At 40.7% G+C, this 20,258-nt stretch overlaps 1 long non-coding RNA gene across 1 annotated transcript; it reads left to right on the top strand.

Moving 5' to 3' along the window:
• Positions 1-15,034: 15,034 nt before the first annotated feature.
• Positions 15,035-18,057, top strand: LOC132539259 (uncharacterized). The gene is made up of 2 exons (XR_009550522.1): positions 15,035-15,267; positions 17,664-18,057. It is a non-coding gene; the product is annotated as an uncharacterized LOC132539259 (long non-coding RNA).
• The last annotated feature ends 2,201 nt before the right edge of the window (positions 18,058-20,258 follow it).

The following is a 20,258-nucleotide window of genomic DNA, read 5'->3' as shown; positions in this document are numbered from 1 at the left end:
GGCTCCAGGACACATGGTGGGGTTATCTGCCCAGGGAAGTCAGGTTGGCATCAAGGTAGTACCTGAAACCTGGTGGCTGAAAAAAAAAAAAAGTTAAGATATAAAGCAGAAAAAATTGTTGACCTAATCATGAACCTAAAGACAAGAGTATTGTAGATGGAGATTTGGGGTCCCCGTTTTGGAAAAAGCTAGTAGGTCTATTTTGGGTATATTCCAAGAGGCCCATGACTTTACTAGTTTTTGCCTGAGCCTGACATCTAATATGCAGGTGGACCCAAGTTATTGTCTGGGGAGATGGTGTCATAGTTGCAAAGAGCTCGCTCACTTTCTACTTCTCTTCCCTCAATTTTTCTCTATCCTTATCCTAAATAAATATATATATATATTTAAATACACAATGGGGAATCAGGTGGTAGCACAGCGGGTTAAGCGCAAGTGGCACAAAGCACAAGGGCCAGCTTAAGGATCCCGGTTTGAGCCCCAGCTCCCCACCTGTAGGGGAGTCTCTTCATGGGCGGTGAAGCAGGTCTGCAGGTGTCTCTTTCTCTACCCCTCTCTGTCTTTCCCTCCTCTCTCCATTTCTCTCTGTCCTATCTAACAGTGATGACATCAATAACAATGAAAACAACAAGGGCAACAAAAGGGAAAATAAATGAACAAATACTTTTTTAAAAATATTTTTTAAAAAAACTACACAATGCTAGAAAATGCTATAAACTAGGTATGGAATGGCCAAATTAATGGATAAGAAAGTACAGTTCTTTATACTAGACTCTCTTTATACACTGAAAGGGAAGTCTGTTTCTATATAGATAAAAGAACATACTGGTCTTGTAAATACAAATTCCTAGAACCTATTGTTTCACAGATACAGGAGATTCAGAAAGATATTTGGCTGTAATATATATTATCTTGAACGGTTTTATAGAAATTACATACTTTTTAAAAATTATTTGCCTAATCAACAAAGTGTTGGGTCTATAAATAGTAGGAAAGTTTTTGAAATTATTTAAGATTCTCTAATCATGTGTACTTGTGTCTTATATTTTCTTCTAAGAATTATGGGAATTAGTGAGCATTAATTATCCATGGGCACTAGGTATTAGGGAATACTTATCATAGTTAATGGTTAACATCTGCATTAATACTACATGTACCTATTAATTAACCCCCTTTGTGGGGAATGTTTATGGTGCATGACGTTTTCTAATATTTTCCTCAAGATAGAACAAAAGTTAATGAGAACTGCACATGTGCATCAAGAAGAGAATAGAGCCTTTGTCCTAATCTTATTAAGTTTCTCCAGATGTGATAATATTGTCCTGTCTCCAAATGACTTTTTTTATTATCACTTTAAACTAATAAGATTCAAAATTGGAAAGAAAAAAAAAAGTAATACAAGCAAAGGGCTTCCTGAACTTGCATTTATTCTTTATTTTCCTTAATAATCTTAAATTTCCTGTGGGTAAAACAATGAGACTGCAGGGTCAATACTCAACTGCTTATAGATCTAAAAGCATTTCTTTTGCACATAAACTAGAATTATATAGCCCAAAGTATTTCCAAGTCCAGAAGAGAGTTCAATACAGATTCTATTGAGCATTATCTAACCCATTTAAAAATGCCACCTGCTGAATGCCACCTACATGCCAAAAACGTGCTAAATACTGCTACATATACTGTCCCACTTCATCATTTATGCATTCAATATAACACTACACTAACGGCTAAGAAAGCAATGGTAAAGAAAGTAATCATATTTCCTCTCCTATGGATCTGCCAATCTGGTGGGGAAAATTGATAAAAAGATAACTCCCTGAGTCACCTATTGTTACAAGGCAAAACACACACACATATAGTCACACTCTCTGGTGTGAAGGTCGATTATGGCAGCTAAACTCCATATGTCTCTTGGTCTTCTGGCACTGACAAATGACCAAGCACTTGTTCTTCTCAAGGCCATGACAGAGATGAAGGAGAGCAAGTCCCACTATTCATGCAGCACTTCTAGCTGCTATGTATGTCATCACATCTGCTGACACCCTGCTGTATAAACCAAGCTGATGTGGTCAAGTCCAAATAAATTGATTGGAGCATATACACCTACCACAGAATAGGGGAATAGATATTTGCTGGATAACAACCCAATGTAGTACAATAATTAAAAACAAATGGTCAACTAATATAAAGCTCTGGAGTGCAATGACAAAAGGCTTGAGTGCACCTGAATAGGTTCTAAAGAAAAGCCAGACTCCAGGTGAGGAACATCAAGACTTGCCAAGAGATAAAGGAAGAAGAGATGAGTTGAAGGTGGAAAAATGGGTCCAAAATATCATGGTACAGAGGAGATGTGGGGAATTAGCCAGGCAGGGAAACAACATACGGCATGGCAATCTCCATGAACTGAAATAGGGGCTCTGGCCGTGTTGCTCAGAGCATGAAAACAAAAGCTGAGGAGCAAGAAACTGGAGGCCAGTTAAGCTGAGACCTTGCAGGGCCTTGCAGACTGTTCAGATTCATCTTAGGTCATGAGTCCAATAAAATGAATTGGAGAAGGTTCTAGGCAGTAGTACACCTTGTTGAGTGCATATATTACAACATACAACACTGGGTGGGATTCAAGCCCCCCAGCCCCTATTTGCAGTGGGGAAGCTTCACCAGTGGCAAAGAAGGACTGCAGGTGTTTCTCTCTCCAACTCTATCTCCCCTCACCTCTCAATTTCTCTCTGCTCTATAAAATAACTATTTTTAAAATTAAAGTGAATTTGGGAAAAAATATAATTGGAGGTTTTGAAGCAAATGATACAAAAGATTCAACTCAGTCTTGGAAAAAATTTCTGATAGGCTCAATGGAACAGTCGACTTAGACGGAAAGAGATTAATGATGGCCCTTTCAGTCACTACCATGCCACTCCATCATCCACGGCTTTAGTCAGGGAATCCCAGAATCTGCATATAGATATGATGCACCTAGACCTCTGAAAGATCCCTCTCTACACCATCACTGGTCATCTCCCTCAGGAACAACATCATAAACCGTCTTGTTGACCGCTATAGGACCTTGACCTCAATATAGAACAATGATAGGAACTGCCCCACTCTCCAAAGAGAGGCTAGGTCAGCATACTCTGCCACTCAAGGAAGACTGCTGCTGAAATGAGTGCAGCCTAGAATGTTCCTAGTTATGACCATGGAATGCGAGTTCATACCAGCAAGGATGCAGAGGTTGCACAGGCTCCTGTTTGAGTGTCCTTTTGTAATGTGATCTTGCTTCTTCTGCCACCAAGAGATAGAATGAAACTCCCGATAGTTCTGGGTGATCCTGATAACTTACTTTGACCAGTAAAATGTGACAGAAATAATAGTATAGAAGTTCCAAATCGGGGCTGGGTGGTGGCGCACCTGGTTGAGCACACATACTACAATGTACAAGGAAAGCGCAAGGACCGGCGTGAAGATCCCGCTTGGAGCCCCTCCTGCAGGGGAGTTGCTTCACAGAAGGTGAAGCAGGTCTTCAGGTGTCTGTCTTTCTCTCCCCTTCTCTGTCTTCCCCTCCTCTCTCCATTTCTCTCTATCCTATCTAACGACAACAATAATAACTACAATAACAATAATACAACAAGGGCAACAAAAGGGAAAATAGATAAATAAAAAGAAACATTTTAAAAAAGAAAAAAACAAAAACAAAAACAATGCACAAGGAACCGGGTTTGAGCCCCCAATCCCTACCTGCAGGGGGAAAGCTTTGCAAGTGGTGAAGCAGTGCTGCAAGTGTCTCTCTTTCTCTCTCCCTCTCTATCCCTACTCCCTTGATTTCTGGCTGTCTCTGTCCAATAAATAAAGATAGTAAAAAAAAAAAAAAAAGTTCCAAATCATGGTTTTAAGAGCTCTCACTGGGTCTGTAGCACTGGGTCTGGTTGAGTGCACATACCATGAACAAGGGCCCAGGTTCAAGCTACTACTCCCCATCTACAGAGAGGGATACTTTATGAGCATTGAAGCTGGTCAGCAGGTAACTCTCTTTCTCTCCCCTTCTCTATCTTCCCTTCCTCTCTCAATTTTTCTCTGTTCTATCAAATAAAAGAAAAAATAGGGGAAGTTGGTAGCACACCTGGCTGAGCATACAAGTTACAAAGTATACAAACCCAGGCTCAAGCCACTACCACCTGTAGAGCGAAATGAAGCTTCACCGTGCAGCAGGTGTCTCTTGTTCTCCCTCTCTAGCCCTTCCTTCCTTATTTATTTGTTCCTATGTGTCTGGAAAAATAACTATTTTTTAAAGGTAAAATTAAAAAATTAATAAATAAATAAACAAAGGAAAAACATAGCCTCTGAGAGCAGTGGATTCATCATGCAGGTACTGAGCCCCATCAATAACCCTAGCGGGAAAGAGAGGGAGAGGGAGAGAGATTACAGTTTTCCACGTTCATTGGCCTAAGACTGCCATGAATGGAGAACAGGGCTAGCCAATGAGTTAGGTTAGGATGAGTCTAATGAGAGGAAATCCACTCAAGTACCAGAAGAACCCCGACATAGACATGTGCAGCCATCTTGAACACCACAGATCCCAGAGGGTAGCCCATTGACTGCTCTTTAAGAAACTGTGTAAGCACATGCAAGCAAACCCACATTACTGACCCCCAAACCACCCATCTTTGGGATAGTTTGGCTTTGATTTATTTTATTTTGCCTTTATTTCATTTTAGAAAGGTATTTATTCAGGCCCTTACTATCAGGTGGTGGTGGTGGGAGGGTGTTCTCCTGGTTGAATTGCAATTCTTATTACTTGGAATAATTAGTAGTTATTTATTCCGAAACATAAAAGTTTGTCTTATGGCTTCTTACAAGATGGGAACAAAATGATTAAGTCTTAAATAAAACGATGTTAACTAGAGACAGGCATTACCTAGAAAAAGCTAGGGAGCAAGTGGTGTGTGTGTGTGTGTGTGTGTGTGTGTGTGTGTGTGTGTGTGTGTGTGTGTTAAACCACTAAATTGCTGCAGGCAGAGTGTAGTATGAAGTCACTAAGAAACTCAAACTCAAGAATTGAAAGACTGGGAAGAGAAGAGACTTGGAATAGTTGGCTTCTTCCTTCATTGTTAAGTTAAAAGTTGGCATAAATTTTCAGTCATGTTTAATTATTCAAATAAGCTTAATCCTAGGCAGAGGATGAAAACAAATTAAGAAATAAGATATATTCAATATATATACATATATACATATATGTGTGTGTCAGTCTGCTGGAGCAGTGAAATCATGCATTTGCAATACTTTGATGATAAAAAGAAGAAAGAAAGAGAGAGAAAGAAAAAAGAAAGGAAGGAAGGAAGGAAGGAAGGAAGGAAGGAAGGAAGGAAAGCAAATAAATGAAAGGATAATCAGGGAGTCGGGGGGTAGTACAGCGCAAAGCACAAGGACTGGCATAAGGATCCCTGTTCGAGCCCCCGGCTCCCCACCTGCAGGGAAGTCGCTTCACAAGCAGTGAAGCAGGACTGCAGGTGTCTATCTTTCTCTCCTCCTCTCTGTCTTCCCCTCCTCTCTTCATTTCTCTCTGTCCTATCCCACAACAACAACTTCAATAACAACTACAAAGATAAAAAAAAAAAAAGTTGAAAGAAAAAGAAAGGATAATCAAGGAGAGCCTCATTCAGAAAGCAGTTGAGTCACACTGTTGTGAAGAGAAGCATGCTTCCACTCTGTTAGGAATAGCTCAATGAACTGCCAGCTACCAGGGGAACTGAATTCCCAGGTGGAGTGTAGTTTTAGAGCTCTTAAGGAAACCTCAATGGGCTTCTAATGTCAGGTCACTGTGAAGCAGTGGTGGGACCTTGTGAGTCAAAGAAGAAACTAGGTGAGATGCACAGTCGTGCAGAACTCCACAGATGGTGACCTCAGCTTCCCAGGAACAAATGCTTTTGTAGGCTGCTGACAGACCTAAACAGCAGCAGACTGGCCCCTCCTCGTGTTGGTCCCTGTGGTTGGCCAGCAGCAATTAGTTGTTCCAGGATGCTTCATATACATAGGGCTGTATTGTATTCAGTCCATCCCATAGCAATTGTTTTTGTCCTAAACAGGGTGTGAACATCCTGTTCAGGAAATAAACTGGAAGTCCTTCCCCTCAGAGCCTCTGTCTGTCTCTAAGCTGCCACTAAAAACACCCATCAGCCTGGCTAAAATCAAGGCTACACCAAGTGTTAGTTAGACTAGGAAGCAAATGTAATTCTTACACATTGCTGGTAGAAGTACCAATGGCACAGCCACTTTGAAAAGTGAGTTGGCAGCGGTGGGCAGTGGTGGTGCACCTGGTAGAGTGCACACATTTTAGTGCACAAGGACCGTGGTTCAAGCCCCGAGTCCCCGCCTACAGGGGAGAAACTTCACAAGTGGTGAAGCAGTGTTGCAGGTGTCTCTCACTGTCTCTCTCTATATATATCTTCCTTCCCTCTCAATTTTCCTTTCTCTATCCAAAATAAATAAATTATTTTTAAGGTTTTTTTTCTATCTTTATTTATTTATTGGATAGACACAGCCAGAAATTGAGAGGGAAGGTGGTTATAGAGAGGGAGAGAGACAGAGAGACACCTGCAGCACTGCTTCACCACTCGTGAAGCTTTCCCCCTGCAGGTGGGGACCGGGGACTCAAACCTGGATCTTTGTGCACTTAACACATGTGCTCAACCAGGCAACCAGGTGTGCCACCACCCTGCCCCAAAATAAATAATTTTTTTAAAAGGGTGAGTGGGCAGGTTTCTTTAAGGTTAAGTATTCATCTACCCTATGACTCAGCCATTTGTCTATTGGGTATGTATCCCAGAGAAATGAAAACATATTTTTTTCCAAAAAGACTTACCTCAGGATGTTTTAAGCAGCCTTATAATAGCTGCAAACTGGAAACAACCCAAGGAGAACAGATAAACACATTGTGGGGGAATCTTGCCTAGAACATAATCTTCAGTAATAAAAAAAAAGATGAACTACAAATGCATGCAATAACAATGATAAATATCTAAAAAATAATGCTAATCTGAGTACTGGCAATGTACAATGCACTGGCCAAACTAGCCTACCATCTGGTTTTCTAAGGAGAAATTTATTGGAAGATAGCCACGCCCCTTCCTTTCGGTTTTGTTGTGCTTTTGTGCTATAACCCTAGAGTTGAGTTGCTGAAAAATGAAACCAAATGAAATGCAAAGCCAAACATATTTTCTCCCTAGTCCTTTGTAGAAAAGGTTTCTGCATGAAGCCAAAGAAATCAACCACATTCTGTACATGATTTTATTTACATGAAATACAACAGACAAAACTATAATGATTACAAGGGATCTTTTTGGAAAGATGAAAATTTTCTGCATCTTATTTCAGATGGTGTATACATCTTTAGGCAATTGTCAAGTTTTGCCAAACTAATCACATAAAGCATGAGAATTTTATGAATAAAGTTATTTCTTTGATGGACATGTTTACAACAATCTACTGAGTCTTATCTTGGGGAAAAAGAATAATTTGTGTAAGACTAAAACAATTAAATTAGATTTCCATGTCTTTTGTTTGTTTGTTTGTTTGTTTCTGAGTTATAAAAAATGAGCCCCTCCAAAAGGAAACTCTAAGATACTGCAATAGCAACTGCTAGGAAATCAGACAGACCCTCCTTTTTGGTAATTTTGGCAAAAAGCTACCATCATTCACTCTCCAAAGCATTGTGCCTATACTGTCTCAAGAACTGACGCATTTATCTTGGTCAGTTTCCTTGCCATCAGTGAAATCACACTCTGGGGAGATAACTTAATGATAACTTTATGTAATATGGTTCCTTACTGAGAAAAAGTAGACTCTGCTGCAAGCAAATTCACAGAAAACAATCCAGTTTCCCTATTCCTATTGCCTATCTCTTACCAGGCTTGTAGTCAAGTCTTTGTGTGATCTATACTCTCTGCATAGTCTGTAGAGGATATGGAAGTAGTTTTGTATTTCTGATTAAAATTTTTTTAAAAATTACCATGGATCTGAAAACTCTAAACCAAGTCTTACAAATATCAGGTTTATAAACTCTAGGAAGATGATGTGGTCCAGGAGGTGGCACAGTAGATAGAGCATTGGACTCTCAAGCATGAGGTCCTGAATTCAGTCCCTGGCAGCACATGTACCAGATTGATGGCTGGTTCTTTCTCTCTCTCCCCTATCTCTCTCATAAATAAATAAAATATTAAAATAAATAAAATCTAGGAAGATGATACAGGTGGGTCAAGTGAATTTGGCCTAAAACTACAAATGTCAGCTTACTATGACATCAGTGATGGACTACAATAAAGAGAGATAGGGGAATATATAGCAGAAAACAAATGCCAGTCATTACCCAGAGCAAGCTGACTGGTGCCATAAGGGAACAAAGATCATTCCTTGATAAACGCACAGGATTTTCAGTACAATCTGGACATTTTCAAATAAAATCTCCAGTTATAAACTGTAATGATTAATTCTGATTTTATTTTTTAAATTTTTTATTTATAAAAAGGAAACCTTGACTAAACCATAGGATAAGAGGGATACAAATTCACACAGTTCCCACCACCAGAACTCTGTGTCCCGTCCCCTCCCATGATAGTTTCCCTATTCTTTAACCCTCTGAGAGTATGGACCCAAGATCATTGTGAGTGCAGAAGGTGGAAGGTCTGGCTTCTGTAATCGCTTCCCTGCTGAACATGGGCATTGACAAGTCGATCCATACTCCCAGCCTGTCTCTCTCTTTCCCTAGTGGGGAAGGGCTCTGGGGAAGCAGAGTTCCAGAACACATTGGTAGGGTTGTCTGTCCAGGGAAGTCTAGTTGGCATCATGCTAGCATCTGGAACCTGGTGGTTGAAAAGAGAGTTAACATACAAAGCCAAACAAATTGTTGATTAATCATGGACCTAAAGGCTGGAATAGTGCAGATGAAGAGTTGGGAGGGGGGTCTCCGTTTTGTAAATAGCTAGTAGGCATATTTTAGTTATATTCCAAAGAGCCTGTGGCTATACTAGTGTTTTTTGTTTGTTTGTTTCTTTTTCTTTTTGCCTGAGCCTGAAATCTGATATGCAGGTGGACCCTAATTATTGTCTGGGGAGATGATGTCATGGCTGGAAGAAGGACCAGAAAGTTGGATCAGGGAAGAAAGTAGCTCCCAAATATGGGAAAGGTGTATAACTATTGTTGACTGTGAACCCCATCGAAATGATATGATATGGGGCCCATATTCAGCTTAGGAGTCTATGTGACCTCTGCATCCCTATAGATCTGAGCTCACATTCTGTGGTCCTAAGTAGGAACGTTCCAAGCTGCCCCAATTTCAGGACCCATCTTCCTCAGGTATAGCATAGAGTATGTTGTCTAGCCTCCCTTCAGAGGATGGAACACTCTCTACCATTGTTGATCCAAGTTGAGGGCAAGGTCCCATGAGGACCCACAAAAGGTTCTATTTTGTTGTTCCTGATAGAAATGACTGGTAACAATGAAGAGAGGGATTTATTCAAGGTCTAGGCCCATCATTTCTGTTTGGGAATCGCAGGACTGCCAAATAGGGCCCCAGCTGATGGGGTGACCTTATAGTGACTAAAGAGTCATTGTTAAACTATGCCAGTCTCTTGCCCTTATTCAGCTTTTGCAGTCCTTGCTCTGATGAGGTTAGCTTTGGAGTGAATGAGACAACTGTAATAGGAAGTAGGTGAGGAGAGTATCTAAGTCTAAGTAGACTCTATTTCATTATGAACTTTATACTGACTCACTGCAGACTATTGTGTACTTTTGCTTTCAGCTATATATTTTGCCCTAATTTATGGATGCATGTGAACATATGCTCTATCTTATGGGACCTGGTCTATATCTAGGTTTGGGGACTTTGTTAGGAAGTGAACCTCCTGGAATGGAATTCAGATTTTATTTAAAGAGTTGTCTTTAGATATTATCAAGAGGTGAACCAGAGCATCACTCCAACATATGTGGCACGTGACCTCACACAAGCAAATCCTGTGGTCCGCTACTGAGCACCACCTTAGAAGCAAATTCGGATTTCAGATGGTGTCTGGGTGCTGCTGTGTATACTAAAGAAAACAGCAAGAGGCAGCAGGATTGGATTGAGACCACAGAGTCTACTGTTCATCCTTGACTTGGCATGATGATATCATTAAGTGCCAATCTTGATGGAGGGGAGAGAGGAGAATAGTCAAATGCTTGGCCCTGCACGCGGCTTAGGTTCAAACACTGGCATCACACATGAGTACCATGACATCAGCAGAAGCTCCAGTTCTGTAATGTTTCTACCTTTCCCTCTGTCTTTTTCTATTTCTCTAATGGAATGGAAAAACAGTCCCAGAGCAGCGAGATTGCATATGAGCTAGTCCTCCGCTCCTTAAATAAATACTTTTTTATTACATTGGGTCCACCAAGATAACGTAAAACAACTTCCTGCTTTATGATCAACTGATTAGCAAACTTAATTCTACCTCTAATATTAATATACCATTAATTTACCACATTATCATGCCATAGACTTCTAATAGTTGAGAAGCATTATTCTGCATAGACATTCTACATATAAAACTAATATACAGGAGGTGGCACAGTGATGGAGTATTAGACTTTCAAACATAATGACCCAAGGTTGATCCCCCGTCACACATATACTTCACATTCTTATTCTCTCTCCTACTTCCTCTCATAAGTAAATAAACTATTAATGTACATAGAAAGCTAATATAACTCTTCCCTATTATGTGTGAAGATAAAATTATTGATGTGCATATTCATTCTACTGAACTTACACCATGCTGGATGACAAAAGAGAGGAAATGGGGGAGGCATTTGCTTTAAATAGTAGAAGCACAGAGCAAATTCTTTTCAGAATACTAAAAGGAAATCCTTCCTTAAAATTCTTGCCAGAGTTGACAAGGCAGATGAGTAGACTCTACATGGTTCTCTGATGACTAGCAGCAGCAAACATTGATCAGAGGCAGCGATTAGCAGAGTGTTCACGACACATAACAGAGATGTTTGTATTATCATTGTAAACAGAATAAAAAGTTCTGGCACAATGGTTCAGGGGGTGGTGCAGTAGCTGGAGCATGGGACTTAAAACCACAAAGTTCTGAGTTCGATCCCCAGTATCATACGTGTGCCAGAGTGACTCTCTCTCTCTCTCTCTCTCTCTCTCTCTCTCTCTCTCTCTCTCTCTCTCTCTCCTTGACAAACAAATCTTTTTGTGAAGGTCAGATAGGGATAGCACTTTATTCCAACCAACCAGCTAAGTCAGCCAACCCCAAACTCCATTCATCTACAGCATAACAGAATGAATGAGAAGGGATTAGATAGCCACTTACTAGAATTCAAAAACCTTTCTATGCACATTTTTTCATGAAAAACGAACAGTCTAAAGAGGGATACAAATACTTCTGGCAGGGAGTCAGGCGGTAGTGCCACGGGTTAAGCGCATGTGGCTCAAAGGGCAAGGACCAGTGTAAGGATGCTGGTTGGAGCCCCTGGCTCCCCACCTGCAGGGGAGTCACTTCACAGGCAGTGAAGCAGGTCTGCAGGTATCTATCTTTCTCTCCCCCTCTCTGTCTTCCCCTCCTTTCTCCATTTCTCTCTGTCCTAACCAACAACATCAATAAAACAATAATAACTACAACAACAATAAAAAAACAAGGGCAACAAAAAGGAAAACAAATAAATATTAAAAAACCCAAATACTTCTGGTAAACACGAACTTGCATGTCTTTACTTTTAACTGGAAACAAATCAACTCAATATGACAATAACAAACATTTTCTACTTCTCTGTTGTTTCCAGAAGCTTCTGTGCCTTCAGGAGAATGCTGATCCACAATTGACATAGTCATAGTAAAGGACCTGCAAGTATGATCTTGGATATACAACCTTGGACCTTAGGTCTTTTGAATCCTAAACTTCCCAATACCATTGCTTCCTTATTGTTAAATTGACTATGTGTCAAGACTCTGTAAAAGGAACACTGAATACACAGAATGAAGCAAACACCAGCACTGCATAATGCTTATTACCATCTCAGCCATGGTCTTGATTATATCATTTCACAGTATCTTCATAAGTCATTGCATAAATGCGTGATGCTTATATTACAGATAGCTCTGAAGTAGGAGCACAATTTAAAAATGTAACAAATTCACAGCTATAATATAAAAGGCATCATCCAAATAAAATCTCCCAAAGCTTAAGGTCTATAAAGGAGACATAAAAAAAATAGGTGTTCAGTGATGGAAAAGCTAGTAGCCATTGTTCTACCTCAACTGGTTGATTTTATAGATGCAGACACTAAGGTCCAGTGAAAGAAAGCACCAATTAGTGGGTGGTGGTGCCAGCAGGTTAAGTCCAAAATATACCATCTTTATCTCTTTATTTCTGCATTTTAACAAAGCTCTGCTTCAAGGGGTTGGGTGGTGGTGCACATGGTTGAACACATATATTGCCATGCACCATGACCTGGCTTCAAGCCGGGGCTCCCACCACAGGGGGGAACATCACAAGAGGTGATGCAGTGTTGTGCCTCTCTCTCTCTCTCTCTCTCTCTCTCTCTCCACCCCCCCTTCCCTTAATCTCTCTCTATCCTATAAGAAAAAAAAAAAAAGCCCCTCCAGGAGCAGCGGAATCATCACGCAGGCACTGAGCTCCAAAAATAATCCTGGAGGAAAAAAAAAAAGTTTTTTGCGGGTCAGGTGGTAGTGGACATGGCGCAAAGCACAGGGACCAGCGTTAAGAATCCAGGTTTGAGCCCCCACTTCCCCACATGCAGTAGGGAGAGGAGTTTGCTTCATAGGCAGTGAAGCAGATCTGCAGGTGTCTGTCTTTCTCTCCCCCTCTATCTTCCCATCATCTCTTGATTTCTTTCTGTCCTATATAACAATAACAACAATAACAATAGCATCAACAATGACAACAACAATGGAAAAAAAGATGGTGGCCAGGAGCTGTGGATTCATAGTGCAGGCACGGAGCCCCAACGATAAGCCTGGAGGCAAAAAAAAAAGTTTTTTTGCCTGGAAAGCATGTAAACCGCAGAATAGCTGATGTGTATATGAGTGTCTGTGTGTGTGTGTGTGTGTGTCTTTGTGTGTGTGTGTGTGTGTGTGTGCTCTCTTTAACATGTGTGTGCTCTTTAACACTCATAGAAGTGTCCCAGATCTCAGCACAATTGCTGAGTCCCTAAAGCAGTAAACTAAGAGAGGTCAAGATTAATGACTAATTCGTACCCAAACTAGCCTTGCCAAACTTTCTGAGTCCAATACACCTAACAGATGCATTTCCAGTGTGAAAGATTAGTGCCTGCAACTAGCTGATCTGGAATCCCTACAGATCCTAGCGTCACTGGTGAAAGCAGAGACAGAGATTTATTGCTGAACTATGGTGAAATGAGATCACTGTTTGGTCATCCTCTCAGATCAGCATAGAGCCTTAAGTATTTGTTATTTAACTAGTAAAAGTCCCTCGACACATTTCTCTTCTTCAAGCATCCAATATCGATACAATAAAAAAATGAGGTTAATAAACGTTTTATGTACTGAAGGTAGTCAGTCACCCTGATGATTTGCCACTTAATAATAGCATTGGCTTTTAAATTCTCTCTTCAGTTGGAAAAATGCCTTTATTTGTAAACAGCTGCTTAGCAACATTCTTTGTAAATGCTCATATCTCATTTGGAACACCTATCACTTGGTTCTGGAACTCCTTAAATTCCTTGAGGCATATGCAAGTATTCTCAAAAACATGGGCAAAGACAGGAGAAAACACATGATAAAGTTGAATCATTCCAGTTTTCTAATCAAAAGAGGAATTTAATAAATATGAAATGTCGCCTTCATTTTGGATAGAGCTGAGGTAATTCTGGGGAAGGGACCTTAAATTAAGATCTGAGCAGATAAAGTATGGTTGGCCCATCTATGACAGAACCCATAGCTAGAGCAGGAGACTGAGACTGCAGGAGAATATCCAGAATTATAGATTCTCTTCTGTTTATCACTCTTAATCCCTGAGGTTTTGAAGCCAAACTCAGGATTGACTTTTCTGCAGATGGTGAAAGAGAATTTCCACTGTAATTCTTCTTAGGATTTTCAGTTCTTCATTCATCATTTACCTCCTCAGAGGTAGGTGTGTGTGTGTGTGTGTGTGTGTGTGTGTGTGTGTGTGTGTGTGTGTGTGTGTGTGTGTGTGTGTGTGAGAGAGAGACATAGAACACCTAGTGAGTCTGTGGTCTGTGTTCATCTAGGCCTGTTCATACTGCATAGTAAACAGTAGAAAGTACAAGTAGAGAACAGGCAGTGGTACACCTGGTTGAGGGCACATTTACAGATCACAAGAGCAGGTCTTCCAGCCCCTGCTCCTCACCTGCAGGCGGAAAGGTTTACACTGCAGCACTGAAGCAGTGCTACAGGTGTCTCTCTGTCTCTCTCCCTAAGTCCCCCTCCCCCTCTCAATCTCTGGCTGTCTCTATCTAATAAATAAAGATAATTAAAATAAAAGTAAGTACAGGTAAAGGGAATCTTCTTGGAGTTTTCAGATTAAGGTGAACCATGAAGAGACTTTTTCTTCCTGTACCTTTTCTTCTCTTTTCTTAGTTTTCTATACGCCAGGGTTCTGCATAAAAGGTGAAAGAGACAAAAGTAGCAAGAGACACCATACAGTAACTTATTATAATCCAACTTTTTATATAATAAAAAGACACTGACAGTGCATATGAATGTGGTGTTGTGCCCCCAGTGTTGGAGATGAAAAGGATCCTCACAAATGCACAAGTGAATACAGATTCTGCAAAAGTGGGGGGAGCACATCATACACCAGGACCTCAGAAGCACCTAGGTTGGGGGTGAGAGTGTTTGTGCTAACAGGTATCTCGGGTGGTTGAGAGACTGTACCCATGTGTCAACAACCATCAACACCCTCCCCCAACAAAATGATAGAGGAAAAGTAGTGAGGAAGCCAGCCTCCAAGGTGACCCTGTCGGGACCCTGTCTTACTGTCTTTGCATCTGTGGCCAGCCTCTTTTTACACTGTGGCAAATTGGACAGTATGGCCAGTGGGATATAGTGAAAGAGATATTATGTAACCTCAAAGATTAGATTCCAGATGACAACGAAACATCAGTCTTGGTTGCTTTGTCAGTCTCTGACTCCTGTGGACACTCCACACCGGAGAAGCCAGGTGCCACTTGTTAAGGACTTTCAGGCATCTCTGGAAAACCATACAGCAAGGAACTGAGACATCTAGTCAACAAGTGAGTAAGCCTTCTTGGGAGTGGGTCCTTAGTACTAGTTAAGACCTCAGCTCATATAATCTAGACCTTGAGCAAAAAAACATGCAGCTAAGTCATTTCTAGATTCTTGACCCTCAGAACCTGTCAGGTAGTAAAATTTTATTGTTTTAAACTACTAAAATTTTATGATTCTTTATGTATCAGAAGATAACTAGTACAGTAAATTAAAATACAGCCTTAAAGCATAAACTCCTTGATGGTGTTGCACTTATTCTTTTGGGAAAAGATATTCTTTCATTGGAAATGTGCAAAATATATTTTCTTTTATTTCTTTCTTCTTTCTTTTTCCTTTCTTTCTTTTTTTTTATTTTTTATTTTTTTGCCTCCAGGGCTATCACTGGGACTCAGTGCCAGCATTATGAATCCACTTTTCCTAGCAGCCAGTTTTTCCATTTTATTGAATAGGACAGAGAAAAATTGAGAAAGGAGAGAGTGGTGAAGGGGCAGAGAGAGAAACCTGCAGACCTGCTTCACCACTCATGAAGCAGATCCCCTGCAGGTGGGGAGCAGAGGTTCGAACCAGGACCCTTGCTCAGGTCCTTGCGCATGGTACTATGTGTGGCTTAGCCTGGATTGCCCCTGCCCAGCCCCTCAAAATATATTTTCTAGCTATGTTATATTCAGTTTTCACAACCCTTTTATTCACTCGGTTATCAAGCATCTTGTAGAAACAGACAACTAAAATAAATTGATAGACTATAAAATCAGACTGATGTCTTTAAAGTACTGAAACTAAAAGCCCCACACTGAGCCCCTACAGTTTGTTTTGTTTCCCTCATTGTTTGTTTGCATTTAATTTAGTGTAAATTAATAACTATCAGTGGTGGGTATTTTCCATTTGACTTTCAAGATCTTCTCCCCTTCTGTTCCACACTGCTTTGTGCCTCAGAGGGTTGGCCTTTGAAGAGGCTGAACCAACAAGCTTTTCTACCCTCTGGCTTACTCTTAGTTTCAGCCAGTGGAGGAATAAGCGGGAGATCAGATCAGAGAATGCGGGCGTGAGATGGAGGTGCTTATATCTTTGGCTCCTGCCTTACTCAGGCTGACCATCTCTTTCCATCCAAGATAATGCTCCTGGTATTCAGCACTTTCCCATAGCTCCTTTTGAAATCTCTAGATGCAATAATCCTCGTAGTCCACACAGGCTTGAAAATTCCTTGATGACTGAAAGAAATCTTGCTCTTATCTTTTAAATAATGCAGTTGTCAATTACCCAGTTTGAATGTAATAGATATTTCCTGCCAAGGCAATACATCAACATCTATTAAAAGGGAGATTTCAAGGGAGTCGGGCAGTAGTGCAGCGGGTTAAATGCACGTGGTGCAAAGTGCAAGGACCAGAGTAAGGATCCCGGGTTCAAGCCCCCAGCTCCCCACCTGCAGGGGGTTCATTTCACAGGCAGTGAAGCAGGTCTGCAGGTATCTGTCTTTCTCCTTCTCTATCTTCCTCTCCTCTCTCCATTTCTCTCTGTCCTATCTAACGATGACGACGACACCACCACCACCAACAACAACAATAATAACTACAACAACAATAAAAAAAATTTAAAAAACAAGGGCAACAAAAGGGAAAATAAGGGGGTCGGGCGGTGGCGCAGTGGGTTAAGCGCATGTGGCGCAAAGCGCAGGGACCGGCGTAAGGATCCCGGTTCAAGCCCCCGGCTCCCCACCTGCAGGGGAGTCGCTTCACGGGCGGTGAAGCAGGTCTGCAGGTGTCTATCTTTCTCTCCCCTTCTCTGTCTTCCCCTCCTCTCTCCATTTCTCTCTGTCCTATCCAACAACGAATTGCATCAACAAGGGCAATAATAATGGCCACAACGAAGCTACAACAAGGGCAACAAAAGGGGGGGAAAAAATGGCCTCCAGGAGTGGTGGATTCATGGTGCAGTCACTGAGCCCAGCAATAACCCTGGAGGAGGAAAAAAAAGGGAAAATAAGTAAATATTAAAAGGGATATTTTCCATAAGGCTCAGGATTTCCATACTCATCTTAAAAATCTCAGGCTCCTGTGCTAAATATGAATAGACAAGGGCCCTATGTCAGATCAAGGGGGGTTACAGTTAATGGTATTTATATACTTTTCTCATATTTGGGATTTACTTTTTGCCCCAATCCAGCTTTCTAGTCCTATTCTCAACTCTGACACCATCTCCTCAGACAATACTTTCAGCCCACCTGCATGTCAGCTGTTGGGCTCAGTCAAAAACTAGTCAAGTCATGGGCCTCTTGGAATATACCTAAAATAGACTTTCTAGCTTCTTCCAACATAAAGATCCCAAATCTCATCTGCAATATTCTTACTTTTAGGTTCCTGAGTAGTGAACCATTTGTTCTGCTTTATATCTTAATGCTTTTCAGCCACCAAGTTGCAGATGCTACCATGATGCCATTCTGACTTCCCTAGGCACATGACCTCACTAGTGTGTCCTAGAACCCCACCTCCCCAGAGCCCTACCCCACTATAGGAAAATAGCAACAGGCTGATTGTATGGATCCATCTGTCAATGCCTGTGTTCATCAGAGAAGCAATTACAGAAGCAAGACCTCACACCTTCTGCATCCCATGAAGATCTGTGGTCCATACTCCCAGAGGGGTAAAGAATAGGGAACCTTCTAATGGAAGAGAAGGGATTATGGAACTCCAGTGGTGGGAATTATATGGAATTGTACCCCCTCTTATCCTACAATCTTGTCAATCACTACTAAATCAATAATACAAAAATTAAAAATAAATAAAATTTTAAAAATCTCATCTGATAATGTTAGCTCCATAGTCTCAACCATCTGCTATCTACGACAATTTTAATTGTCTTGAATGCTCAAGTCACCTAAAAACCCCCACCACTTACCTACTATGTGATCCAATTGGTCAGTTCTCAAACATTCATGTAATCTGTTTGTCTCTCAGTGCTCATGTAAGCCTGTGAATTTAGTCTAAATCTGTGGCAGGAAAGACAGGAACTTGAGCACAAGTCACCATTACATAATGTGGTGTACTAGTGCCAAGAAGTGATTAAGACAGTAAGGACAATGGCAATTAAATGGATGGAACATTCGTTTCTGACTATGAGAAATTTCTTGGAGGCACTGGACCTTGATGCCTCACTTTAAAAGAAGACCACACTTGAAACATTTTAGGCTAAGAATTGGCTAGGAAGCCTGGTCATTACTCATGCCATTGTTTGCATGGAAAAATCAATTGTGGTATCCAAAGTCCTGTTTAGTAATAGCACACTTTGGAATGTAACCTATTAATAAAGTAGGAAACCTCTTTATAAGTAGTTATAATAAAATAATTAAACGAACACATGTAAATAGAGAAGTCTAAGATTTGTAACCTTGATTCAAAATATTTTAAGAGTAAAACATTAAGATTTGGGGAGGAAATAATGCACATTACTGTCAACATTATTTAACATCATCAAATGCAATTAGACAATTAAAAATGAGGTACGAATATTGGAGTCAAAGTATTTGTTGTTTGTAGACTAGAAAACACAGGAGAATTAACATGATAATTATTGGAGATAACAAAATGGGTTTTTTTCCCCCCAAAGGAGCCGAGACCAAAACATGTTGCTTAATAAAAACTTAGAAGTAATTGAATAATAGCAAATGTAAAATACAAATAATGACTTCTGTTGATACAAAGAATCTTCTGTGAGACAAAACTAGGTTGTTCCCCACAGCCAAAAATTTTTACATCTCAGATGGGAGAGACAGTATAATGGTTATGCAAACAGACTTCCATCCCTGAGGCTCCCAGGCCCCAGCTTCAGTGCCCTGCACTACCATAAGCCAAGGCTGAACAGTACTCTGGAAAAAAAAATATTGGCATCCCTTCCATCCTTGGCCCCTTAAAAGATAAAGCCTCCATTATAAGCAAGGACTCCATAACACCCAACCAAAAAGAGGTGTGTACTTCTATGTTCATAGCAGCACAATTCATAATAGCTAAAACCTGGAAGCAACCCAGGTGCCCAACAACAGATGAGTGGCTGAGAAAGCTGTGGTATATATACACAATGGAATACTATACAACTGTCAAGAACAATGAACCCACCTTCTCTGACCTATCTTGGACAGAGCTAGAAGGAATTATGTTAAGTGAGCTAAGTCAGAAAGATAAAGATGAGTATGGGATGATCCCACTCATCAACAGAAGCTGAGTAAGAAGATCTGAAAGGGAAACTAAAAACAGGTTCTGACTAAATTGAAAGTAGGGCACCAAAGTAAAAACCCTGTGGTGAGAGGGAGGGTAGACATGTGGCTTCCTGGGCCGGTGGGGGTTGGGCGGGAGGGGACACAGTCTTTTGGTGGTAGGAATGCTGTTTATATACACTCCTAGTAAAGTGTAGTCATATAAAGCACTAGTTAATTAATATGAGAGGGAAAATTAATTGTATGTCTCCAAGTTTTTAAAATACAGACTGAGTCTTTTTAATATATAGGCTGTGTATTTGATGTGCGGACTCTCTCAAAAGCCTAGACAAAGTAGATCAGAAACAACCAGTGGCACCACTATATAAGATACTGGGTACTGTACAGCAAACCCTAACAAAAGGACTTTTCAAAGTTAACCCAATTACCAAATAATGTGATGATAACATTGCATTAACTATCCATTGTCTTCTGGAACCCTAAGACAGCAAGAACCTCACATCTCCACTATAGAGCCTATATTTCCCCCAGTCCTGGAACCTTAGGATAGGACCCACTTTCCCACATGTCTCTCCCAATCCATATCAAATAATACTGCATCTGCCAATTGCAACCCAATCAACACAATGATTGCCACCTCAACATGCTTCAGTTCAGACTGTCCAGAGACTTCAGGTGTGGAATGACAACCCTTCAACTTACTCGGGTGAGACCTTTCCTTTCATAGTATTCTCTAATTCCATCCCAGGTGGATCACTTTCTAACAAAGTCCCAAAACCTACATATATACCA

This window comes from Erinaceus europaeus, chromosome 7 (genome assembly GCF_950295315.1).
Source record: "Erinaceus europaeus chromosome 7, mEriEur2.1, whole genome shotgun sequence".
NCBI classification, from domain to species: domain Eukaryota; kingdom Metazoa; phylum Chordata; class Mammalia; order Eulipotyphla; family Erinaceidae; genus Erinaceus; species Erinaceus europaeus.
This window is presented reverse-complemented; position numbering and strand designations above follow the sequence as displayed.